The sequence below is a fragment of the Lonchura striata genome, chromosome 2 (assembly GCF_050655825.1).
Source record: "Lonchura striata isolate lonStrDom1 chromosome 2, ASM5065582v1, whole genome shotgun sequence".
In the NCBI taxonomy this organism is placed as follows: domain Eukaryota; kingdom Metazoa; phylum Chordata; class Aves; order Passeriformes; family Estrildidae; genus Lonchura; species Lonchura striata.
Window position 1 is genome coordinate 146,807,831 of NC_140704.1, and position 25,958 is coordinate 146,833,788.

General features: G+C 46.4%; 1 protein-coding gene and 1 long non-coding RNA gene across 27 annotated transcripts in view; one reads left to right on the forward strand and one right to left on the reverse strand.

The window, feature by feature from the left end:
• Positions 1 to 25,958, forward strand: part of LOC110476993 (uncharacterized) — a 169,232-nt gene that overhangs the window by 59,440 nt on the left and 83,834 nt on the right. For 5 of the 26 annotated variants that reach the window (XR_014953067.1, XR_014953066.1, XR_014953059.1 and 2 more), the window contains one exon: positions 20,194 to 20,310. The exons of the other annotated variants lie outside the window; for them this stretch is intronic. The gene's annotated coding sequence lies outside the window, so the exon portion shown is untranslated. The remainder of the gene's footprint in view (positions 1 to 20,193; positions 20,311 to 25,958) is intronic. 26 annotated transcript variants of the gene reach the window in all.
• On the reverse strand, positions 786 to 20,225 carry LOC146768467 (uncharacterized). The gene is made up of 2 exons (XR_014953087.1): positions 8,610 to 20,225; positions 786 to 8,481 (listed from the first exon to the last, which is right to left on the reverse strand). It is a non-coding gene; the product is annotated as an uncharacterized LOC146768467 (long non-coding RNA).

Consider the following 25,958-nt stretch of genomic DNA (forward strand, 5'->3'; position numbering starts at 1 on the left):
AGGTTTTGCTGTATTTTGCCTCTTCAGGGCTGATGGGAGGATTGTAGACTGCTGTTGTGCTTGGGAGTCTCAGAAGGGCTGGAGACAATCTGGAATATGTCCAGATAGACAGTTGGTCTATCTGGAATATGTTGATGTTTGTGCATCACACAGTTCTTGTTTCTGGTTCTATTTGGGCTTCACAGCAGGGGACTTTACTCATCTGGGTTTAGAGAACTCTGCTGCCATTACCTGCTACTGATCCAGCCCCTCCCCCCCAGCCTCCTTTTACAGTTGCTGAGGGAAATAGACATTTTTAGGAAGTGCCTGACCCTGACCTGCTGTAGGGATCTGAATGGATTGAATCCTTCCCTACAATACCTGTTTCTCTGCACTGTCAGCACAGCTGGGGCAGCTTATTTGGTTGTAGGGTCTGCAAGGCATCTGTAATGTCTGTACCCTGTGTAGGAGGACTGGAGTTCAGGGTGCTTGCCTGTGGCTTCAGGTGTCCAAAGCCACTGCATAAAAGCTTGGCCTCTCCTAAGCTGCCCTTAAATTTCCTTCAAGGTTTGGACACAGCTTAAATCTGTGAGCCACTTGTCTGAGCCTGCTCTCGGCATTTATACAGCCTGACTGGCAGCATACGTACATTCCTGAAGGATAGGGTATGATTGCTGAGAAGGTTTCAGTCCAACTGGGTCATCTCACACTGGCTGTTGCAGCCCCAGTGAGAATCAGCAAGAGATTCCAGCCTCAGGAGTTTATTCCAGCCCAGGAGCCGCTGCACTAAGACCCAGTGAAGCTGCTTGGGCTGCACTGTAACCTCCTGGGAACCAGCCCTGGAGCTGCTCTGCTCTTTGGCTTTTTGAGTGATGTGGCTTGTGGCTTTTCAGCCACAGGAAGGTTTGGAACAATGCTTGCCATCTCCCCATGGGAACCTGACACCTGTAGAGGGAGCATCCACATCCTGATACCTTGGCTAAGGTGCAGAATCCCCCAGGTCTGGTTCTGTGAAGAACTGGGACCTGCATGCCAGCTCTCTGTTGATTAGAATCTCCATCCAGAGCTTTTGTGCACATCCTGCATCTCTCAGCCAGGGGAAATCCTGCACAGACATCTGCTGTCTTTGCTAGGCCGCCCCCTCTGCTTCCCCTCCTAGTTCTTGGAGATGTTTTCGGCTTCACTTTGCAGAGTACTCAGCCTGTGTTGGCTCATCCCTACTGCAGTGAGGATAAATACTGACACCAGTTGAAATTTAGATGTACAAGGTGTTGTACTTAAGCGGAGGTAACTCTGGAAGATTTTTTGTATGCTTATGTTTCTGCTGATGCCCTCAATATGTTTATTCTCTTGAGGGCAGTCTGTTCAGAAATAGGGATTAATGATGATGGTCCACTGTCAAGATTGTCACCTTTAAGTCAAAGAACAAATATAATTTGCTGTAGTACATCACTCTTGTTTAGTTGTAAGTGGGCAAAGGAAATATATGTGTGTGTGTTATTCTTAATTTATTTAGTTTTTTCTGCAATTTACTGTTAGCTTTTCTGTATTACTGATAATTGGAGTGGTTTCATTGCCACCCTGGAGAGAGGAATCTCTCCTTTTTATAGCAAGGGAAACTGTCACAGTGGAATGATGTGGTTACTGCCTTTTGCCTGAGCCTGACACATACCTCTCCTGCTTCTGTCTGTCTGCCTTGGGGACCAGAAGATGTTGCAGGGACTCACGGTGCCCTTGTATTTGATGCTTGCTTCTGCCACTGGTCTCTTTGCTCTGAATCCATGCCTTGATTCTCCATCCAGAGAGCAGGAATAAACTGATTCTTTGGAGTTGTGAGAATTGATGTTAAGGATGAACAATTTAATGGGAGATGCAAGGGCTGTATCTAAGAAGGGGGATGACTTTTGCAGTATCAGTGATTCCAGGGAACAGCCTCATTTTTACTTGGCTGCTGGACGTCTCTCTGGGTTTTTCACATTTAAGTTCGCACCATCTGGCTTTCTTTTTCTGTCACTCCATTCTTCTTGAAGCTGGGGCTAACAATGTGGATATTAGCAAGGATATTCAGGGCTCATGGAATGCAAAGCCACGAAGCTGATGGTCTGCTGTGAGGCTCTCTGCTTTCTTTGAGTTAGAGATTTCTTTGAGCTGGGATGCTTTGGGATTCTGGGACGTGGGTAGCAGGAGAATGTTGTCATCTCCACCTTGACCAATATGAAATGAGCAGCCTGCCTGAAGTGAGGGGGGTTTTGCAAGCCTCAGTGACAGCAGTTAAGTGCTCGGAAGGGGTGTGAATTGGGGGCGTGTGGAGAAGGTTTGTTATGTGCTTCCCGGCAGCTAAAAGCAGGTGTTGAATCAACTGAGAGTTGCCCTAAAGGCTGAGAATAAGGATGCAAATGATTTGTGAAACATAAAAGGAACCATCTGAATGCCCCTTTTCTTGGTTTACCTCCACCCTGGGTAATTTGCATGACACAAGTTGGTCAACCCTGAGAAAAAGCAGTTCGGTCCAACTGCAGAAGATAACTTTGTCAAGCCTAACGACCTTGCAAAGAGGCGAAAAAAGGAAAGCCCGGAGGCCAGGATACAGAAAGAAAAGGATGGGCTGTGGCTCTGCTGACCTGCTGGGGAGGTGGGAGCCCTGGTTGGCATTTGTGAGGTCTCTCAGCAGCCCAGCTGATCCAGAGCGGGGATCCAGAGCGGGGATCCAGAGCGGGGATCCAGAGCGGGGATCCAGTGCGGGGATCCAGAGTGGGGATCCAGTGCGGGGATCCAGAGCGGGGATCCAGAGCGGGGATCCAGAGCGGGTCTGTGGCCGCAGCTGAAGCCCCCGTGGTGGAGGCAGCGTGAGGAGCGCTGGGCAAGCGGAGTGAGCTCCTGCCCGAGCAGTACCACACGAGGCTGGCTCTTTCAATCCACCTGGAACGGCTCCTGGGCCGAGCTTTGCCTCATCTTTGGTGCAGTAGCAATGCACGGGCTGGCTGCTCAAGTGGCGACAGTGCCCGAGCTCGGAACTGGTGCGGATTCGGGACCCTCCATGGCCAGCCTGGCGATGCTGAGTGCAGGCGGAGCTGTGCTGAGCAGTTGCTCTGCCCATCCCACTCTGATTCTGCCTCAGTCGAGTTCTACACCCAGCCTGTATTTACAGCCTAGCAGAACTTTTAACCAAGTTGTGTGATTTGGACCTGCACATGTGTCTGTTGGCTGTTGTCAGCTCAGCTGTAGCCACAGATGGCTGGTCTCCCCCCACTCTCACCTGTGCTCTCCTGTCCTGCAGGTGGCCTGCTTAATTTCATTGATAGTTTCACTAATCTCCCCAGCTGCCATCCCCCCCTTCCCCAAAGCCAAGACGTTGACTCTTTCACTGTGAGGCTTAATTGCTTATTTATTTTGTGGACTGCACCTCCCTCTTTCTGATTTCACTTGATATATGCAGGATGTGGTGATAAAAATCTGTTCGAGCTGTCTCCTGTTTCAGACTTTTTTGCCTCTTTAAAGTAGCTTCATGGGACAGAGTGGTACAGGGGTGCTTGGATAGGAAGGTGGGGAGGGAGCAGCAGGCTGGGCTCTGTGCTCTCTGCATGCTCCATCCTTGCACCCAGGCACTTGTACAAAGGTTTTGAGGTGTTCTGTCCTCACAGAGCCACTAATATAAAACTGGGGAGAAAAATTATGACATTGTTCAATCTGGTCTCCCTTCAGCTTCTTGCAGAGTTCTCTTTGAGATCCAGCTGCTTTTCATCAGCAGCTGCTGGGGTTGTCTGGGCCAGCCGGCAGCATGCCATGTTCCGTGGTGACACGTCTGTGTCTGGAGAGAGCACAGCATCGCTGTGGAGCTGTGCAGTCTCCTTTGCAGCCTGCATGGTATGTATGGCCGTGTGGTCCCTTCCAGCCTTACCTATTCTGTCATTCTGTGCCATTCTCTGTGTTCATGGAGGGCATCCAATTGCAGACTGCATATATTTAGTTGAACCAGGTGTTTTCTGTTTTTTTGGTTTTTTTTTTTAGGTTTTGCATCAATGGTTTGTTTGGTTCTGCTGTTTCCTCCTAAAGTTAACGGTGTCTATGGGTGGTTTACTCACATGCGTGAAAAAGCTGCTCTCGGAGGTGGTTTGTATTGTCTGTATTTTTAACTTGAATTTCTGATCTGCAGCATGTCCTTCAGAGATGACTCCTTTAGGGAGATGTTGCCTTGTGTGGATGCTTTTCTTCAATAAATTTGACCCATTTAAAGAAAACTCTTTTCATTTTCTGAATTATGAAGTTGTGTATTGAAAACCAATATGGAGTAAAGGGGGCTGAGGTCAAGAAGGGTTAGTTATGAAAACTGGGGTGTATTCTGCTAACATCCCAGTGCCCCAGGGGTAATGCTTCTGAGCTGTAACCCTGAGTCATAACTGCCCGCCCCAGTGCTACTTCCAACCAAAGCAGTGTCACATTAGAGAAGCTGGCATGGAAGCTGGAGCCTGGAGGCTTGAGGGGTCCACATTGGTGGGGCTGCTGGGTACATGATGCTGATATACCCCCATGGAAAGGGGGATTGACAATTGGGCAGGTAAACACAGGGTCCAAGCTGCCAAATGGTTGTGTGTGATACGTTTCCTATTTTTTATTATTTCTCTTTTGTTTGTCTTTTTGTCCAAATTTGGATTCCTCCCAAAAAGAGGAGCTGAGAGGTCTTTAAGAGCAATAAAGGGAGCTCATGTGAGGAGGAAAGGGTTGCCCTTATTGTGCCAAGCAGACAAACTGGGTGCTGCTGGCTTGGGATGAGATGGGTGGTGGTTTTCTATCTTGTCTTTCAGCGTGGTCATGACAGGGAGAGCTGATGTTCCTTCTAATTGAGAATGTGTAGTGACATGCCAGGAATACCTCCTTGCTGGATTGCATTCTTCTGTGGGAAGGCATCAGCTATACATTGTGATGGGGATTAACTCATTAGACCTTACTGTATAGATAGGGCTTTACAAATTATCCTTTGCTGGGAAGATTTCCTAACTGGGCATAGTCCCAAAGAGCCTGAATTGGATGGATTTGGCTCTTTTATGTTATTTCCAATGCCATGGTGTTTTGGATGAACGTGAGGCTGCAGCCCTTTCCATGCGCTCTGCTGTGATGGTGCCACTGGTGTGGGCAGGGCTGCTGGGCAGTTGAGCAGAACCAGGTGGGAAGTGGCAGAAGGGCCATTCCTTGTGTTTGGTTGCTGGCAAATCCCATACCATGTAGGTTATCCATGAAGAGAAGTCGCAACGATGGAGGAAAATGGATTGTCTTGTTGAACTGAATTTTCATATTTCTTTAACAGCTGTGCTAAAAAAAAAGCCCTCCAAAAAGCTTGATACTTCTTGGGATCAATTTTTGTGTATTTTCTGAGAGGGCAGATAAAGGCTATAAAAGCAGTTTCATTTTCCAAAAGGGGGAAGAGCTCAAGCCTGAGTGTGAAACATCCTGGTGTTGCAGCATACTTCCTGAGTGACCTTGGGCAGACTAGAAATGTCCAAAAGTGTGACTGAGCATCAAAAATGCTGACCCACTTGGACATGTTGTACCAGCATGTCTGTGCCAGTCTCAACTGCTGTTTGGTGGATGTCACAGCTCTTGAATGGCTGTGGTTTGGAGGTTGGGTGTGAAATAAAAAAAATGGTGTTTCAGTGTAAACACCACTTAATTCTGTGGGAAGAGTGGGAACAAATAATGCTTTGGACCAGGATCCTCTATGGATCATGGAAATTTTCTGAGCATTTGGCTTATGTTAGATGCCCAATTTCCAGACAGCTAAAATTAGGGCGAGAGCAGTCCCACCTTGTAGTTTCTTGATGTTTCTGTTGCTTGTGTAAAAAATTAGTTTCATATTAAGTCCTTGTTTCCCTCAAACAGAGAATATATATAAAACTTGGGGCTGTCTCCTGGCTACAGTAGCCAATGAATGCCTGTGTTTGGGATAACAGGCTAATCTTGGCCATGGGTAGCATCTTTGAAACTGCCAGCATGCTGAGAGCTGATGAATGTGGTTGCATTTCTCTTGATGAGCTGGTGTGCTAAGGCTTTCAAATCAATTTTACAGCTACACACCACCGCAAACCTTTTTATTTAAGATGTGCATTTCATGAAGTTCAAATAGCACCCATGTTGGACTGAATTCCATATCTCCAGGAGAGTTTCGGACAATTTTGCTTGAGGTTTCTCTTGTGGTTGCTTGCAGGAGAAAAAAACCAGGATAAAGTAACCAAAGTCAGCACCTCACTTCAAGCTGCCAGTGGGACTCCTCCAGGGAGAGAGGGATTGAGTTACCCTCTGCCTGCAATTCATCCCTCATGCCTATAATCAAATAATCCAGTAAAACGGCGTCAAAAAGGATGGGAAAGTTCGGAAAACTTTTTGCTGTAAGTTGAGCTGGGCAAATGATGCTCAGAGCTGTGTTTGTGTCTCGGGCACAGATTTCTCCTCAGAAAGTGCTGGGGAGTATTTTACCCAAGGTATTGCATTGAAGTCCTGATGTCCATAAAGTGTGGAGCAGAATGGATGTGTCTTCAAATGCACCATGCTTGCCCCCATCTCGGTAGTAGGTCTTAATTATTGAGTGCTGTGATTCTGATTACATTTTGCACTTATGATTGATCAATGTATGTAGTGCCTTTATTTGAATTTATTAGTTATTGTTTAATATTATAGTAGGCTTTATTACAGATTAGTACTACCTTGCATTTATTAGTTTTTCCATTCTAGAGGATCTGTTAAGTCAGGGTTGATTCCTAATCTTAGGATGCTCCTGCCCCCTTCAATGCCCTTGGACACATTATCCAGTTGTGGTAAAAACCGTCCAGCCCATTTTCATTTATTTTCCATCTCCTTTTTCCTCCTTAACTTAATTATGAAGTTATGAAGTCATTGAGCTAACAACAGTATTATTTGGTTCCAATTTACATTATTGACAGTTTAGCTTTCTCTGGGTTAAATGGCATCCTGATATTCCCTGCCAATACTACTTTTTGTCTTGTTAATGTTGGACTAACCTTCAAGGAATAGATTTTGAAAAATTATTTTTGAGGTTATGCTAATTTTTGCCATGTAGGGGCTGTGTGACCTTCAGAAAGTTGCATTTCAGCAGCAGGCTGGACTAGACAGAACACTGGTGCACTCTGTGACGCCAAGGAAATAATTTGCTGCAGCGCCCTACCACATGCAATCCTTGTTTTTCTTGGGATATCTCCCATGGACTTTCTGGCTGATTTTTCTCGTTCTTCAGTCTGATGTGATTGTCGTGTGTTGTGGTATGTAGGGCTCTGAGCCAAGAATATCCAATATTTTTGAAATGTGTTCATTGCTGTTCAAAATAGGCCTTTTTTCCATTCTCTTACAAGATTCTGCCACTTCTCTAATATTCTAATTTTACCCCTTCTTTGGCATCTATACTCCCTGGTGTTATTTTGGTGTGTACTGTGTATAAATCTTACGTATAGCTCTGTGTGAGTATGCATTACTGTATGTGATTTATATAAAGCTTGTCTTGTCTGTACTGTCACCGAAATAACTCTCACTTTTGTGGTGGGATCTTGGCTTGGATATGCTGTGTCCAACCAGTCCATTGCCAGGTCTCTCTGTCTTGCTTCACTTCATTCCCAAGCAAGGCCATTGCCCCAGCCAGGCAAGGGAAGACACAAACTGTGGAGCACCACTGCAGGTGACTTCAGGTGAGGGATGTGGGGGCTTTGGAGCTGCTGGGTGGAAATCTCCAGATCCCCGAGTTACACACACTAATGAGCTGCATGTGTCTGCAAATGTGATCAAAGTGCATATGGAGAAAACGGTTTTAAAAATGGGGATAAAACTGCCCTGAAGTAGAGGGGAGACATGTTGGACCATGACTAGAGTATCACAGGTGTAGATGAAAGCTGGAGACAGCAGCCAGGGCAGAGGTAGAATATGTGTTTGAGTGGAGAAGATGAGTGTGAGAAACTGCACTGGACAGCAAACTTGAAAGAAAAATTCTGATGTGGATAGGAAGATCATTAGTTGGGTAAATTGATTACCCCATAGTTTCTTGAACACCTACCTTTGTTTGCTATTTTGCTTTCCTAGGACACCTGCCTGGGTCACATGCATGGACCCAAACACTGGGTAGAAGGACTGTGACAGTACCAATATGTTTGGGGACAGGAAAGGAGCCAGAGTTAACTGTGTCATCCAGTCATGGAGGAAGAGTGAAACTTTGTGGTCAACTCTAACTTGAAGGAACCAGTGGAGCAAAATGACCACCTAATGTTCCTGTCTTTTGGTCCTGCTTAGAAGAGGGTGATCTCTATTGCTTGGACATTCATGGTCTTTGTTATATGATGGCATCTCTTTAAGGCCTTCACATTGTCATGACGGTATCTACCAAGGGAATGGAGACCTGGCTCATTATGGCTTTGTCAGTTTCACATACTTGCCCAGCTGAACTGTGATGGGTCTTGTTGTAGGCAAGTAAAGGTTTCCAAGAAGCTCTGGAGTTCCTGGACTGAAGACCTGAAAACAGAGGCATAAAATATATGAGGTGAAAAATGGGGAGGATGGGTTGTTCCTTTGAGACAGTTGGGTGTTTATTAGGAGGAGGATGTGAGGCTGAAATTATTGCAGGTAAGTGCACTGTGTACCTTGGCTGCCAGTTTCAAGGTTGACAGCTGAGGCAGGTGTTATGCCAGAGCAGGATATTGCCACCTCCAACAAGGGTCTTGATGGGTCTGGCATGACAGGGAAGGCTGTAAACTGGATTTCTACTCAGTCTTACACTGGGTTTCTGGGCTGAAGAGGCAGCTCTTGATCTAAGGAGCGCCGTGGCTTGTCACCAGGAGGGCTGTGTCTGATTAGTGCTGGTCCAGTTGCTGCTGATGGTGATGTCAGAAATACTGATCCTTTCCTACAAAGGAGGACATCTTACAGTGTGATGCAGGCCAAAAGGGTGTTAAACTGTTGAGCCTGTTTTGTTACTAAATGTGACACCATCAATGAGCTAGAGCTCTGAAGATGGAAAACTTTCATAGTGTGAAGTTACTGAAGGAGGGGAGACAACACGATCAGCTTCATTCATGCAAGCCATAGGAAGTTGAGGGTGGGTTGGTGACTGTATGGATGTGATCAAGCCTCCTAAATTGGTTTTCTTTATGTCAGCCAAAGGGGGATTTTCCAAGATTGGTCCTTATGTTCTCCAAGCAAAGCAGGCTGAATGTTGTATCCGACTGCAGGAAAGTTGACACAGTGGCAGTAGCACTCAAAATTGTGTATTATTCCCTTCACAGCCAAAACTAGAACAAGAAAAATATATTGTGTCAACCTGGCCTTTGAAATACAAATGAGTGTGCTCAAGCTCACTTGTAAATGTCACTGTGTGCTTTGTGCTCTTGCTCCCTAATGTGGTTGCTTTGCTTTCCCAGGTAACACATTTTCAGGCTTTTGCTTCAAGTGATGCTTTGACAAGAGGGAGAGGAGAAGAGAGTCACTGTGCTTTGTGTTGAGTCCTTCAGGGCTGTTTTCCCACTGAGAAGCTGCACTGACCCTGAGCCAACTTGAAACCATCAGCACAGGCACTGTGCTCCCATGAAAGCCCAGCTGCTGCCTCATGTTCTTCTCTTGTCAGACTTGGGGGAATGGTGTATGAAAGGGCACTGTGCAACTCTTTGCCTGACAGCCTTGGCTTTCTTTATGTTCTGTAAGTCTTTTTTAGGCATTTTTGTGTCCCTCTGTCAGGGAGTCTGTGCTTACTTGCTGAAACTCATTCATCTTGTTTTAAGGGATGAGTTGTCCTGTGCTGGGCCACCAGCAAACAGCTGTGCCTGGCCAGCTGGCCAAGCCTGCTGCAGGTCTGAGGAAGCAGAGGGCAGGCACTGATCTCTTCTCTCTGGTGAGCAGTGATAGGACTTGAGAGAGTGGCATGAAGCTGAGTTGGGCAAGACAGGGACAGGTTGGCTATTAAGAAAAAGTTCTTCACCCAGAGGGTTTTTTGGCACTGGAATAGACTCCCCTGGGATGGAGTCACAGCACCAAGCCTATCAGAGTTCAGGAAGTGTTTGGACAATGCTCTCAGGTACATGGTGGGACTCCTGGAGTTGTCTTGTGCAGGGTCAGGAGTTGGACTTGATGATCTCTGCGGGTCCCCTCAGCTCAATTAATGATTCTCTATTTCTAAAGAATTGGATGCTGCAAAGCATTGACTTGTGCAGTCACCTTTTGGGTCATCTCTACTGGCTTTTGCAGGATGCACTTCTGGGGTTTGCACTAACTCATGCAGCTTCTTTGTGAACTTCATCCCCTCAAAACTGAATCACAAGGCATGTAGAGAGCCAAAACTGCAACAGGGTCCTTCTGTGGAGAAGCCTGTTGTGGAAACTAATTGTGCTATTTTGGGTTATACCACAGTGGGCTGGCTGGGTTTGATGACATTTCTGTCCTGTCTGGGATTAACCTGATAGGGACAATAAGACAAAAAATAACATTAGTAGTAAATAAACCCCTCAGAATTGCATTTTGGGTGCTAGAGGATGCTCATCCTCAAAACCTAATTGTTTTAAACCAATTTGCTGATTAGTTCAAGCCAACTTTGAGACTCCTGTCTGAGTAATAGGCATTTCTGTGGAGTTAATCAGAAAGAACTGCAGTTTCTTTTACTATGAGCAAAAATAAATGTCAGACTGAGGACAATGTGTAACAGCAATGACTGGATCTGTTGACTTAGCCAGAAATATGCAGCCAGTAAAAAACAAAATCATGTGGAAATACCTCACAGGCATCTGAATCAGTGCTGACAATCCCTCTGCAGCTTTTGCCATTGGTGAATAAAGTTCTTGAGAGGAGTAGCAGGAGATTCTCTCATCTGTCTATGGTACGGGTCTTCTCCACAGGCTGCAGGTGGAGCTCTGCTTCCCTGTGGTCCTCCATGGGCTACAGGGACACAGCTGCCTCACCTCGGGCTGCACGGCAGGCTGCAGGGTCTGAAGCACCTCCTCCTGCTCCTTCACTGACCTCTACAGAGATTTCATCACTAATCCAGCCATGTGAGTTTGGTATGATACTGGAGTACTATATGGTGTGGAGGAGGCAGCTACAGTGTACCTTCTTTCTGGCTGGTTAATAACCAGCAGTGAATCCACCCTTGCCCCCACCTCTGTTTTTACCATTTTAGTTAAAAACATAAACAACCTGATGCTGTAACAGGCTGCTGGGGCTGTTGCCCGTTCCCCATGATGCTCAGCCATGGAGCATACACACAGGAGCTGGTGCTCCAGCCCTCTGCTTGGGTTCCTCCCCATGCATGATTGTGATTTAAAAATATGTAGTGTAGACTTTCTAGACTGAAAAGGGCTTCATCTTCCCTGGATGAGTTCAGCCTTTTTTACAACACTCCACTTGCACCAGTTGATGTCTTTGCAAGAATCTGAAGTCAGGATAGCGACCCACAGCTGGAGCATCTGCCAGAGCTCCTTGGACAAAGTACTGAGTCTGCTGCTCTCTGGGCAGGAGGCTGTCAGGAGGTTTGCCCTTCTGGTATTTACTGTGGTAAAAGAGGGGTTTATAAAAAGTTTTAGTGGTGTCAGGGCTGTGCCAGTGTGCTTGGATGTATAAATGAAATAGGGTTGTTGTTTGAAGTAAGTTACTGAAATGGTACCCATGGCCCCATACCAAAAGTTGGTATAATCAGGGAAGATTTACCTTCTCTCCATTTTTCCTTCTGTTTCCTTCCCATCTCTTTTGATAATTTTGAGTCTTTCAGCTTTGTGCTTCTTTAACTTTTTGTTTGCTTACAAACCTCCGAGGTGTGCTGCTAACGTCACTGACTTTTATTGCTTTTGTCTTTGCTGTGTGGAGCAGTGCATGCTGGTTAGATCACTGCTGTTATTTTGGGTTTTCCCAAGTCTTCCCAGAGGATGCTTTTGATTTCAAAGATGCTTGTTGAAAAAATGAAGATTTCCACAAAAAGGCCTATCACACCTCTAATGCATTCAAGCATGACTGCTGTTGAGCATCTGTACTGTATTACCTTGGCAGTTAAAAGCTGATTAAAGGGCTAGGAATACTGATTTCAGCTATTTTTGTGGCACATATGTCACTTTGATACTTTTGTAGTGGGATGTCCAGCAGACTACTTGGTAATAGATGCAGGGACTTGGGGGCATACACGTGAGCCCCAAAGTATTGCTGCCTGTCAGGGCACTGCAGTGCTGAGCATCGAAGTGGCAGTCCCTTGGGGCCATCAGCAGCAGAGGCTGGGAGTTTGGTGAAGCTTTGCAGGGGCAACATGTACTTCATGTGACTGAACCCTGTCCTTTGGAAACTGGGAATAAGTCCAAATTTCCCACTTGCTGTACCTTTCCTCTGTGCAACTCTTCCCTCTCCTCCTTCTAGATTGCTTTCCATTTCCCAGTGCTGCAGCTGACACATCTGGGTAGGAGCATCAGGGGCTTCTGTGCAACACATCAGCCTTGTTCTACCATGCTGACTTCTCTCAGTGATATCCCAAGGGATAGGGATAGCAGTGGTGATAGATACCTGCTCTGATCCAGCAATACCCATCTCAGTTTCCCACCCTGAATGGAGACAGCCAGAAGAATCCTCTGGAACCTAGGTTTCACTTTGTTCCACCTGTACAAGGTGAAACCCCTTTGGGCTATGAATCAGGAGGTAGCATCCTTAATTTGGATTGACAGAGCAGTGTTGGAGCCACAGCTTAAATCTGTCAGAGCTTTTTCTGTCAAATCACTTCAAAAAGGCTGTTTTCGTGTTGTTTAATGAAAGAAGAGAAAGCTCAATATTGGGCACAGACGGGTTGCAAGGCAGGAGTTACCTCTAGGAGCAACCAGAGCTTCACCATAGCCAGTACCCAGGCCAAGAGCAACTTTCCTGTCTGTTCCCTTACTTTTCTTTCCCACTGGAGTGTTTTGTGCAATTCTCAAAGCATTGTGTGCATATCCAGATTTTCTTCTCCTGAACTAACAGGTGTCCTCCTTTCCCTTAGTTGGTTTCTTCACACAGAGGTAGTGAGTGGCAAAATATTTGTTCAGAGATAAAATTAATGTGTTTATCTGGTCGGGAAACCTGGGTATAGGACACACTGTTTGAAGCAGTGTGGAATTTTTAGGAAAATCAGGAATTTCCCTTAGGATGAGCTACTTAACAAGTGTCCTGCCAACCAAGCTGATAAGTGCCAGGCAAATCCAAAGCAGAACCCAGCACTGTTCTCTCCAGCTACCAAATTTTGTGTTTGCTTTGGGTTTTAATTAGCGGCAGCTTCCTCAGAACGAGTGTTATATTTGTTGCCATTTTCCTTTCTTCCTCCCCTTTCCTTGTCCACTTCTTCCTTCTGCTGCTGACTGTTGGCTGTGTGCTGGGCTATGCTGGCTTTGCTGGGTTGTCACCGTTCCTGCCATCATGGGCATGGCACTGCTCTCTTCTCCAGCTCTTCTCAGCTTCTTGTGCTTGCTCCAGCACTGATCCACCCACAGCTCACTGTGCTGGTAGAAATTCAGCTTGTGTGTGTACTGGGTGAGCTTCCTGCTGGTCAGGGAACTGTATCAGCAGCTGGAGAGGTCTGGTGAGCACCAGGGCCAGCAGTGGCTTTAGGAAGTGAGGAAAGGTTACTTGGTCTTTTTCAGTGATGAAGTGTTAGACTTGCACATTGTGAAGTTTTCAACCCAGTCCACCTCACCCATCGAGGCTGCATCCACATCATTTAGAGACATGAAAAAGTTTTTTGTATTTTTTTTCCTCTTTCTGAAGAGGTTTTTTTCCTCTCCCCAACTGCTTTGAGAGTCCCAAAAGTGCTGAGGTACAGATAAATGGTCATTGATTTTTTCCCCTCTAAACTATCTTGAAAGCAGCCCAAGTCCTCTGCAGGTAATCATGCCATAGGGTAAAATGTTATTCCTATAGAAGGGAAGAGCTTGGTAGACCATCAGCTCCTTTCATTTCAGTGTTGTTTTGTCTTGTCACCCACACACATGTAGGAATTTGCTTTGTTATTGTGTTCACTGGCACATTCAAGCTAAACATGATTGAGCCTGGTGGCTGCTTGGATGGGTTATAGGGTGCTTCCAAGTGCCATTTGTACATGAGGACACTGGTGATGCAAGAAATGGTTGTTTTCCCACCTGTAGCTTTTAATCATCATTCAGAATATTAAAGCATTTCTTTGTACATGCACATTTATCTTTGTATTGGCTAAATTTCAATTCACTTTCTTCCTTCTGAACACCTTCATTTTTGTTGAATAAACTGTTCCTCACAAACAATACTAGCTAGTGAGGTCCCTGATGTTGTGAGGGGTTTGGGTGATTGGATTTTTAACAGCTCTTTCCACCCAAGGGTGGATTTTCTTTCATTATGCACCCTCTAACTGGTTTTCCAAGCCTTTCTCATCTTGTGAGTTTCTAAATGTGTTGGTTTTTTTTTTAGTTTTTTGTTTTAATGAAGATGTCAGATACTTTCAAATAAATTTAAACCTTCTGACAATAGAGTTGCATTTTTGATGTTATTTTCCACAGATCCGTACAATATGGAACATTGTTCCCCAAGGACCAGATGGTTTGAAATCCATCATTCAACTGGGATAGAGTAGCACACTTGTTCACTTAAATCTGTTCTTTCTAATAGTTACCAGTTACAGTTATTAGGGATTTTCAATGCTGTTGGTGATTTATAACCCTTCCATTCTCATATAACTGTTGTGGACAGCAAAATCAAAGGTCTTGTTGGTGTTTGCCCAGGGTACTCATTTTGGTCATATGAGCTTGGGCAGAGTGCTGAACTAATGTGGCTCTGTGGCTTTTGTCTTAAGCTGGATTGAGTCCCAGTCAGCTTTAGGCACAAGCAGAGCAAGCCCAGGTCTGTCTGCACATGTCTGGGTGGACACATCCCACTTGGGTCCTGTGAAATCCCTGCTCATCAGAGCCTTGGAGGAACCTTCTTGCCTTTGGCTGTGCCTGTGAACTGTGTACCACTGGATATACAAAATAATCACAGGGAGCCTGAAAATGCCTGTGATGTGAAATTGTAACATTAATAAAAACAAAGGAATTTTTTGTGTTCAACCAAGCAGAGTCATGCTTGTTTCTCAGAGAACAGTGTTTTCAGCCTTGCAGACCTCGGAGAAATCCCGATTGAAAGTGCTGTTGCTGACCTGCAGCGCAGGTGATTGCAAGAAACTTCTTCATGTGCACATGTGCAGAATGTGTGATGTGAGCATGGGAAGTGCTTCCCAGCAGGGAAGGCAGGGCCTGTGTGGCACAGTGCAGATGTTGTGGTGTCCCTCTCTATGGGACCAGTCAATCCCTAATCTGCAGAGATGCAGCCCAGCCCCAGCGAGAAGCACTGAAGGAGGTAGGGGAGCTCTCCCTGTGTGTCTGAAGTCTGTAAGGTCTGTGGTTTACTCCTGGCTTCTGTCGCTGCAGCATTAGTTCAGGTCAAGTTCATCTAATGATGAGTGCAAAGCTATCCCTGCTGTGTGTGCATCTCTGTTCTGGGCTGCAGAGCACAGGTCCCATGTGGCTGTTGGATTCTCATCAGTCAGTGGGTCCTGCTTGAGGCTGGTGGCTGGGCCCATGGCATGGCCAGCCTGGGAGCCTGGTGGAAGAACTTGCCTTGCAAGTCTCTCCTGGGCAGTAGAGGGAAAGTCACCTCCATGTGAGCTTGCTTTTTTTCCCCTATGTCTTTCAATTTGGTAGAAGCTCTGTGTGAGGGTGCTGCCCAGGGTGTGAGATGTGATACAGATTGTCTTCCTGGCCAGTTGGGCATCTCCTTGATTGGATAGCAGAGGTGCCAGTGCACACGTGGAGGTTGGAGCTACTGGCAGAATTTGTACCAGAACGCTCTTGAGGTCTTGCTCAAGGCTGCTTCTGGGGCCAAGCAGTAGCAAAGGATGCTTGGTGTTGGTCACTTTTAGATGACAAAAGTGGAGGGATGGCAAAGATTCAGGGATCCAGACCAGCTCATCGGTCTCACCCTGAGGAGGACAGGCTGAGAGAGCCAGGGTTGTTCAGCACAGAGAAGAGAAGGCTCCTGGGAGACCTTATTGTGGCCTTTGAGTACTTAAAAGGAGCTTGTAAGAAAGATAGGGACAGACTTTTTAGCATGGCTTGTAATGATGGAGGGTAATGACTTTAAACTAAAGAGAGTAAATTCAGACTAAATAAAAGGAAAGCAATTTTTTACAATGTGTGTGGTGAAATGGTGGAACAGGTTGCCTAGAGTTCCTACTCCATCTAGAGTAGATGCCCAATCCCAATGTTGTTGTAAGTAGATGCAACAGGACACCTGGGTCTTGATGCACTGTGAAGTGTCCTCAGGTAACTTGTGCCTTCCTGACAACATTATGCAAGTGGACTCCTTGGTCATGTTGTCTGCTGTTAGTCTGGGGATCATACCTAGTGCAAGCAGGTATATCTTGACCCTCATGGGTCTTTAAAAGTGTTATTTTCTCTACTGTGACAGTAGGAGCACTAAAGGTGCCCCTGAGTCTGTTGTCCTTGGTACAAATGTTGAATCAAAGGCTGTCCACCCCCCAGGGAGCTCATGGTCTGGATCAATGACAGGAGGTTGTGATTGGTACATGCATATGGAGAGTAAAATAAAAACACCAGGGCACGATTGAGCATCTTGATAGACATGTCTCAGAACACCAGCAGCCTCTCAGTTGCTGAGTTTTCTTATAAATGTCATGCAAAGGAGAGTTTTGATGAAGTCACTGAGGTAGTTTGGCAGACATTTGAGATGAATTTCTACCAGACAAGGGGCAGGAAGGGGAAAAATGTCATTCAATATCAAAGGCATTTTCCATTGACTTGCCCAGGAGACCAAGTTCCTAAGTAATAGTCAACATTTTAAGAGTCAGCAGCAAATAGTGGGTACTGTAGGGCATGGGGTAAGCATTGAAAGTTAAAGAGCTCTTGTGTGATGAGACAGGGAAAGGGGCTATCCTTGAGAAGATGAAGTGGGATAGAAACCATGAGCCATGTGGTAGTACTCTTGCTGGTCAGGAGAATTTAGGTGTCTCAGGGAACGATGGGTGTTGGCTGTGATGTGGGAAAGCAAGAGCTTCAATGACAATGGCAGATCTGGATGAAAGAGCATTCAAAAGATGTCCTGAGACTTAATTTCAAACACAAGGAGACCAGTCTGGAGTAAACAAGAGAGTCTGCATGGAGGAGGGCACAGACCATCATAACAATACAAATTTCTAGTGGAGGTGAAAGGGAGACAGAGATGGATGGGAGCATGGGTTGAACCACAGGGGCTTTGGGGAGGGAAACTCGAAGTTGAACTGGAGGATGATGAAGAGGCAGGAAGGGAGAGATGATAGTGCTGACAGAGGCAGGTTGGAGAAGCCAAGGCCAAGCAGAGGGACATATGGATTTTGACCTTTGGCTAAAGAGCCACTACTTTTTTCAGTAGAATCACGAATAAACAATATTATTGCTTCCAGACCCAGGCAGGATCCACTTCAGATAAACAAGTGCAGACAGGGAAAAGCTTTGTATGTAATATCGTCCTGGGGTGCACCAAACACAGATGGGCAGGACCAGATGAGCAAAAGAGGTGATTAGCCTACTCTGGCTAGCGTTGGTGTGGCTTCACCTGGAGCTCTGTGTACAGTTCTAGACCCTATCAGTTAAAAAAGGTTGTGAAGGTCCTTGAATGTATCCCAAGGAGGGCAGCAAAGTTGGTGGAATTGCTGGAAGTTATGTCATGTGAGGAGTGTTTGAGGGCTCTGGACTTTTCCAGTTTGAGGAAGAGGAGGTTGAGGGGTGACTTCATTGCTCTCTAACAGCTTCCTGAGGAGGGGGAGTGGAGAGGGCAGTGCTGAGCTCCTGTCACTGGGATCCAGTAGCAGGATGTGTGGGAATGGTCCAAAGCTGCATCAAGGAAGGCTCAGACTGGACCTCATGAATCATTTCTTTACCAGTAGAGTGGTCAGATACTGGAACAGGCTTCCTGAAGAAGTGGTCAATGCTCTGAGCCTGTTAGTATTTAAGAGGCATTTGAGCAGTGCCTTTGATTATATTCTTTAACTGTCGATCACTCCTGAAGCAGCCAGACATTTGGACTACATGGTTGTTGGAGGTCCCTTCCAACTGAAATGGTCTACTCTATTTTATTATATTTTATTCTATTCAATTCAATTTCATTCTAATCGTGCCCTGTCCAGTGCTGTGCTATCCTGTCCTGTACTGCCATCAGAAGTGTCTCTGTGTGTGTGCTTTGGTCAGGGACCCCTGCTGCACTGCTGCCTGGGAAGGGATCTGCCTGGCTCCAGCGCCTTCTATCCCATCCCACTTGTGATGGGGATGCTGTTCCCATAAAACAGGCATGTGCTGATGTCTCTGCCTGGCTACACAAGCCAGCTCTGGAAAACCTCAGCTCCCAGATTACCAGCATAGCAGGGCTCTCTGTCTGCAAAGGTGTAAGATTACAAAACACACACTCGAAATGCTTAACCAAAACCACCTCATTTTTAGCAGTTTGTGAGGGTTTATTCATTACACTTCAGCAGAGGAATGCAGGAATGTGAGCAGCATTAAACCTATTCATTTGGCAGGGAGGCATCTCCTCTCCCCTGCTCCAGCCTGCTTGGCTTTAATGATAATTGCACCTCTTGAGCTGTTGAGTTGGCTCTCTGCCACACGGCCCTCCCCACACAGATGTGTGTGGCACAGTGCTGGGAAGGAAGGCTGGAGCCGGGAAAGCTTAGATTGATGCTTTGGAGAGGAGCTGTGCTTCCCGCTGGGATGCGCTCCACCACTGCTTTGCATCCTGCCCTGCATCCTGCTCTGCATCCCATCTTGCATCCCATCCTTCTCACACCTCTTCCCAGACTCCTCTGCTGTGGGCAGCTGCCTGATCAAAAAAAAGGCTTTGCTTTCTCCCTGACAAGCCCTCAGCCCTACAAATGACCTAGGATGAGGTTTGAATGGTCCTACCTTTCCAAAGACCTGTTCTGCATGTCCTGGCCCACCCTGCCTTTGTAGGACTGCCCCAGTGCCAGCATGGGCAGAGGGACTCATGGATGTTCTTTTGCTCATGACTCTGGGCAGGGAAGAGGGCGACAGTCACTCTCTCACTCTTACATATCCTGCTGGGGAATTCATGTCGTTGTTGTAATGATAATTATTTCTTTAGTGCCTCTGATTTACCATCCCCAAATACATTTAACAGTATCCTTAGCATCTAAAATTTAACTATTGATTTAAAAAGCCATGTCACTTTAAAAATTTGAAATAATAATACAAAAAAAAAAAAAAGGTAACAGTAATTTTTGTTGGCTTGTTAAGAATTTGAAAGCTGCAATAAAATTGGATTTTGGGTTTATTCGTGCTGCCCGTTCCCAGAGGAGGAATGTGGTGCTCTGCATAACCTGGCTGCTTGCAGCTGCTGCTGCTGGAGTTTCACATAAAGGGCCTGGGAAGCTGAGGGAACTGGTAGCTCTGGATCCCTAATGGGAAGACAAGTACTGTGTGTGAGCTGTGGATGCACAGGCTGGGCAGCCAGAGAATTAGTCAGCAGGAGCTAGCTCCATGGCAACAGTAGCACTGCCAACCTAATAGAAGCTGGTACAGTTGAATTTGAGGCACAGAGACATGGAGAAGGTTTTATTGGGAGTACCTTCAAGGTCTCTGTTTAAAGGACACTGTTTTGAAGGGTCTGTAGTGAGAATGGAAGCAGCCTAACCCAGTTCATTAGCTGGGGCCCAGCCATCAGCTGGGCACCCCAAGGTTTCACCTGCTGCATGGTGCCAAAGAGGAGACAGCCTGTTCCTAGAAGCTGAGATGAAACTAATTGTGGGATGCATTTGGACAGAGTATTAATTGCACTTGTCCTTGAAACATTAATTAAACCCTCTCTCTTGGCAGGACTGGGCAATGGAAAGTGGTAAAGAGGATTTTTTAGCCCCCTGGTTCCCGTGTTTGGGATCCTCAGGTGGCGTGCTTTGGTACCCAACTTCTGGATTTTGGTGAAGTCACTAAACTGCTTCATGCCCATGGCCCACAGTTGTAAAGCAAGAGCTAGGTCAGAGGTGGTCTTCCTTGCTCTGTATCAGCCTTAGTTTTGAAACTCAGTTTTGGGTATCATCAGTAGATAGTTCCTGTCCAGTTTCCTCTTGGTTAAGTTGGATCTCTCTGAAGGTGTGACTTAGGACACATTATCCTCAATTGTTATGATGATAATAAAATTATTCAATCTGTACATTAATTCTAGAGTTTACAAGAAGGCTAAATTAATTAATCTGTGGAAGATGAGAGGATGGGATGGACAAGAATGGGTCCACTAGAGCAAGTGAAGGAATTAAAGAAGAGGAAATAAGTCTGTGGCAAGGTGAGAGACTTTTCTGTCTGCTTTTTCCACCTAACACATTCACTGCCCTGGGCTGAGAATAAGCAGTCCCTTGATAGTACAATGGAGAATATATATAGCAAATAGAAATACTTTGCATCATCTTCTGTCTTAGTGATCCTCCAGTCAGGGTGGGCCTGCTGAACATGGTGTATCCTCCATGATCACCTGTACAAGTGATTCAAAAAGTCAAGCATCATCACAGCCATAGCCCCTGGCATTGTATCTGCTGCTGCTGGAAGGATTGAACTTTGCAACCTTTGGCAACTCTTAAGGTTGTTTTTGCTTTAATAGGGACTCTGTATGGCAAGGTCCACACACTGGTAGCACCTGGTTCTCTGAAATGCCCTCTCCCAGTCATCTTAATTTGTAGTTGTATAACTCAGACCTTGGACACAGAGAGTTTGGGATAGTAAGCACAGAACAAAAATCCTTGGTGATTTTTTGGTGTTTTTGTTTTGTGTTGGTTTTGGTTTTTTGTTTTGTTTTGGTTTCTTTCTTTTTTTTTTTTTTTTTTTTTTTTTTTTTTTTTTTTTTCTTGTAAACACCTGCAGGTATCTATCTTATTCATTAATGGAGAAACGGAACCACATGTGCTACCTGCTCTTACAGCCCTTGCTCTTTGCAGAAAGTCTGCACTCCTGAGCTTTAAACTCAGGAAATTTCTAATGAGGAAAGCAACAAACAAACACAAAACAAACAAAGAAAAAGTTATGTATTTCCGACTACTCCTTTAGCAGGGACAGTGCCTAGTGCTTTCCAGCGCCTGTAAAGGTGGGGCACACCCTATCCTGGGAAATGGCTGTGCCATGCAACCGCCCTGCGCTCCTGCCGGTAACTCATACCCTGCAGCAAGACAGCGCTGAGGGATGGATAGACTTGTGCTCAACCAGTCCTGCTTTCTCCTCGCCCAACAGGTTGTTGGGCAACTTCAGGATTGCTCAACCCAGTGGAAGTTTCTCCATGGGGATGATGGGTGCTAACAGCACTTAAGTAGTTGTTTAGTGCTCTGAGATCTGTGGTAGGGATAAGGCAATAAGATAAGGAGAGAAGGTGGGGGAAGGGACACAAGTGTCAGGAATTTAATTGGGAAATCTTTTTCATGGTATCACCTTTGTATTTATTCTGATCTCACTGCTGCTGTAGGCTTTCTAGAGCTAGGTGAAGACTGCAGTGAATCCAAGACCCTGAACGCTGCTGTTGCCGCTGGGTTATCCTTGACATCGTCACTGTGCTACCAGCAGCAGCAAGGCCAATAAAAAATATTTGTGTCTCCTGGAACATAACCTCTTTGAGATGAGAAGAGGTCCTGGCACGGCACTCTGCCCAGATTTAGCTACAGATAATGGAGTTTTTCCTACCGACATCTTGGGACGATGGGTGGTTGTACGACATGGTCCTTTCACAGCGTCCTTGCAGTGCCAGCTCTTCCCCGTGGTCTCTCGTGTCCGATGGCGGGTGGCTGGCTGCCACTGTGGGGCTCAGGCTGTGCCAGCCATGTGTTGCCCAGTCAGGCAGGGCACAGCTGGTGACTTGCTCTGTGGTTGCTGCAACCCTCTCCCAGGATCTCTGGCTGAGCTCAGCTCTGCAAGTATGCACATGCAGGGGAGCATCGCGAGAGCCGGCAGTCCTTCCTCCTCCTCCTCCTCCCTGGTGCCAGAGCTAGCTGGCGAGCTGGCATCAAAGCAAAATTCCCACTGGTGTCTCTTTTCTCAGAGGCTGCCTGTCTCCATTGCTGGCTTTCAGTGGCATTGAAGCCTGCCTGGGAATGGGCGCCACTCCCACATAGCTCCTGGGTCGACTCTCATTAGGAAGGGCGTATTCCTTGGAGAGGGTGAGCTGTGCCTCTCGTTTTGTTTCTCCTCTCCTTGTAGGAGCCGGGCTGCAAAGCCAGGACACAGAGCTGTGTTTCTTCCCCAGGCCTTGTTCTCACTGGTGCTGGCAGCCTTGTCAGTCGTGGCGTGGCGATTGACGCTGGCACAGCGGCAGTGCCTGGGTGGCCGAGCCCTTCCTGCGTGTGCTGAGCTGTTCTGCTGCACCCTGAGCAGGTGCCCCATCAAAGCCATGCCCTGGTTTGGGCTGGGGATCTCATCCCATGCCCTGAGTTTCCCCATGGACTCTGTGGTGGTGAAAAGCATCTTCAGGGAAAGTGTCACGGTCCCCAGTTCTGGTGCTGCTGTTCCCCAGGGTTCTTCCAGAGCTTGTTGCTCCAATGTAGCTCAAAAACCCAAACTGAGTACTTTGCTAGTGAAAGAGGGGTAGGGAGGTGTGCCAGAGACAAAGAGTGAGTTGTTGTGCCCTCTCCAAACCAAGGGAGGAGATCTGGGCTTCAGAATCTCCCCAGAGGTGGTTCCTGTCTTGGCACTACTGCAGCTACTGGGTAAAACACCATGATCTTGTCCCCACATCTTCCCACTGACAGTGTCATCATGATTTGTACTTCGGCTTTATCAGGGTGCGACTGATGCAGTTTGGGTGCTCACTCAACTCCTTGGAGGAGGAGGAGAAGGAGGAGCAGGAGGAGGAAGGCGGGAGGGAACAGGTTGCCTAGAGAGGTGGTAGATGCGCCATCCCTGGAAACTTTTAAAGGTCAGGTAGAACTGGGCTCTGAGCAACCTGATGGAGTTGATATCCCTGCTCACTTGAGGAGTTTGGAGTAGATGGTCGTTAAAGGTCTCTCACAACCCATATGATTTGATGAGGATAGTCCCCAGCCTGGCTAACCCAGAGGGGCAAGTGGGGTGCAGGGCATCCCCCAACCTTGCTGCAGAGCTGCAGGAGTGGAGGACAGAGGCTGACCCAGCAACAAAGGGATATTTGCATCATTGAGGGGAGATCTGAGTACTCACATTGCTCAGCTACAAATTCCTCCCTAAATGAGTGTCTCAGGGCCTTTTTAAAGGCTGTTGCTAATTAATACAGACCCTACTGTGCTTGCTCTTCAACAGCGGGATATGTCAGTCTGAAAGCAGGCTAGAGAGACAAAACAAGTTTTGGGTTTTTTAAATCTTCCCACAAGACATGCCTTTCTGAACAGTGAAGGACATATTTGCATTTTTTGGGACATAGTGTGAATACTTTCAGCAAATACTGAAATAAATACACATATCCATCCCACATGAGTATATACAAGGCAGTAGAAGATAACTGCACTTGAAGGGCTCAGCATTCATTACTCCTGCATAGCTTGTTGGTCAGGGAGCCAGGGGAAGTTGTCATGTCCTTTGACAGTGTTTCAGCTCATACCTGTATTGTTCCTGGTGTATACCAAGCTTCAGCTTGGGCTTTTCTCTTCAGCACCTAGTCAGAAACAGCTTGCCTTGGGTTTGCAGTCGATGTTTCCAGCTGATTCCTCTGGTGCTGCAGGATCACATAAGCCAGTCAGCTGAGAAATGGGATCACTTCAGCAGGTTCAGTCCAGTTTTTTGATAGCACACATAAATACAGCTAGTCACTAAAAAACTAGAAGCCCAGTTCAGTGCTTCATTCCTTTGGCAGCTGAGCAGTGTTACTGTCATATCTGTCTGTCCTGCACTGCTACACCCAAAACCAATCTCAGACTGCTGACAACTAAGGATGTTGCTGAACATACTTGCAGCAGGGAACCCATCCAGTTGATGTTTTTCCTCCCCCTTGGGTTGTTATTCTGTAGATTTGGTTCCCCAGTCCAGTTTGCAGTCTCACATGGCAAACTGGCATGCACTGGCATGGCTGAGAGGGAGGAACTAATGGGAAAAATATCATGCGTTGGTCCCAGTGCCAGAAAGCTTGTGGGGGAGAGTCACCAGTCTAATCACACTAAAACCTTGGGAGCTGCAGCTGAACTGGGAACCTCCTCAGGCTTTGTGCCTGCCCTACTTCCCAGGGCAGTTTGGTTGATGATGATAAATGGCAAAGTCTCAGCGCCCAGTTCCTTGCACACACAGGTTGTTCCTTTGTGCTCTTGCTTTTAAAGATAACAGCACAAAATGGTAGAGATTGGGAGAGTGTTTGATAAATCTATACTCATCTTTTTCTACAATTGCTTCCCTTCCTGATGCTCTCTATTAGCATTGGTTCAGAGCAAGGCCACCCCTGGTAGATGTGAGGTTGGGAGGAGCTGGGTTGAGTGCCAGGCTTGGGGCTGGATGCCACATGTGTGTTTTTTGTCTTTCTTGCTCCAGATAAGCCAAGATCTCCCTCCGAGGAGCCATGTTTTTGTTTGGCTTGCATGGAGCTGGGTTTTGAACCTTCTGCTGACTAATCTCAGCAGTGGGTTACCTACCAGCATCCTTGCTGCAGCATGAGGATGGAACCATTGATGTCCATGCTCATTGCAGGGGCCTTGAGCTACGTGACTTTTAAGGATCCCTTTCAACCCAAACCATTCTGTGATTCTGTGATCCCCAGTTCTGTAGTCCAGCAGGTGAATATTTCTAACAGGCCTGAGGAAACCTCTTTTGGAGACAGGGAGAACAGGCACATCCTTCCTCTCCACATCCTTCTTCCAGCATGTAGTACTCCTGAGATGCACTATTTCCCTGACTCAGTGTGCAGTAACAGCAAACCCTCTCTTTCCTTTGATCCATTCTTTTAAAAGAGCAGCATGATGCTCCTGTGCTAGCCAAACAGCTTTGATTCTGCCATGCAATGTGGTGTGCATGTGTCCAGGTTGACAGGGGCTATAAACATCCATTTCCTTGCAGAAGTTGAGAGTAAATGAAACCAAAGCTCACAACTGCAGATTGGTTTATTTATTTATTTGTTTGTTTGTTTATTTTCCTAATGGTCCATGTATTTTTAGCACTTATTACTGGATGCAAGGGATGCTGCATCAGTGTGTGCCTGCAGCGTCCCTTGTTAGCTCACAACTCTCATCTCATGTGCAAGAGAGGATGCTCACAACAGCTGGGTCCCCAAAAGGTGTTTTCCTGTAAGTCCTGGAGACAAATCACACTAATGGGAGGCGACTGGCTGCAAACTTGTGGCCAGAGAAAGATGGATGGTTTTGAGCAGGGGTGTTGTGACCTGAAACTTAAGCCTGTAGCTGGGTCACTGCCCTTCTTTCAAGTTGTTTTCGCTGGGCTGGAAGCTTCTTTGTTATGCATGGAGTTGCATCCAGGGAGGATCTGAAAGGTCACTTAACCCTTTGCCTCACAGAGAAAGCAGAAAGAAATGATAATACAATAATTCCAAAGCAGTCCCACCTTCCTCCAAAAAAAAAAAAAAGGGAACCTGAAAGCTGAAAAAGCCCACAGAGGAGGATGCTGGGTTTATATTGCTTGTTCAGCAAACAGCTTGCATCTGGGTTGAGGTTGCAGCAAAAGCTTATACAGAAATTCAATGCCATTTGGGATGTAACACAGGTAATAGCATTTTTTCCCGTCTTCTCTCTCCTCCTTCATCTTTGCTCTAATGCATTTGACTGAATTACAGTGCAAATCCATGACTGTATAAATACCAGGTGGGGGAGAAAAAAATGCAGTAGAAACCACAGGCATTGTTTAGGTAGTTCTTTGATGTATTTCACCCATGAATATAAACTTTTAGCCTTGTGGGATGGTTCTGGGCTAAAAGGGGCTTGAGACTGGTTAGTTGGGTACCTTATAAAATCACAACAGAGACATTTCATTTCCCATCCTTTCTCTCTT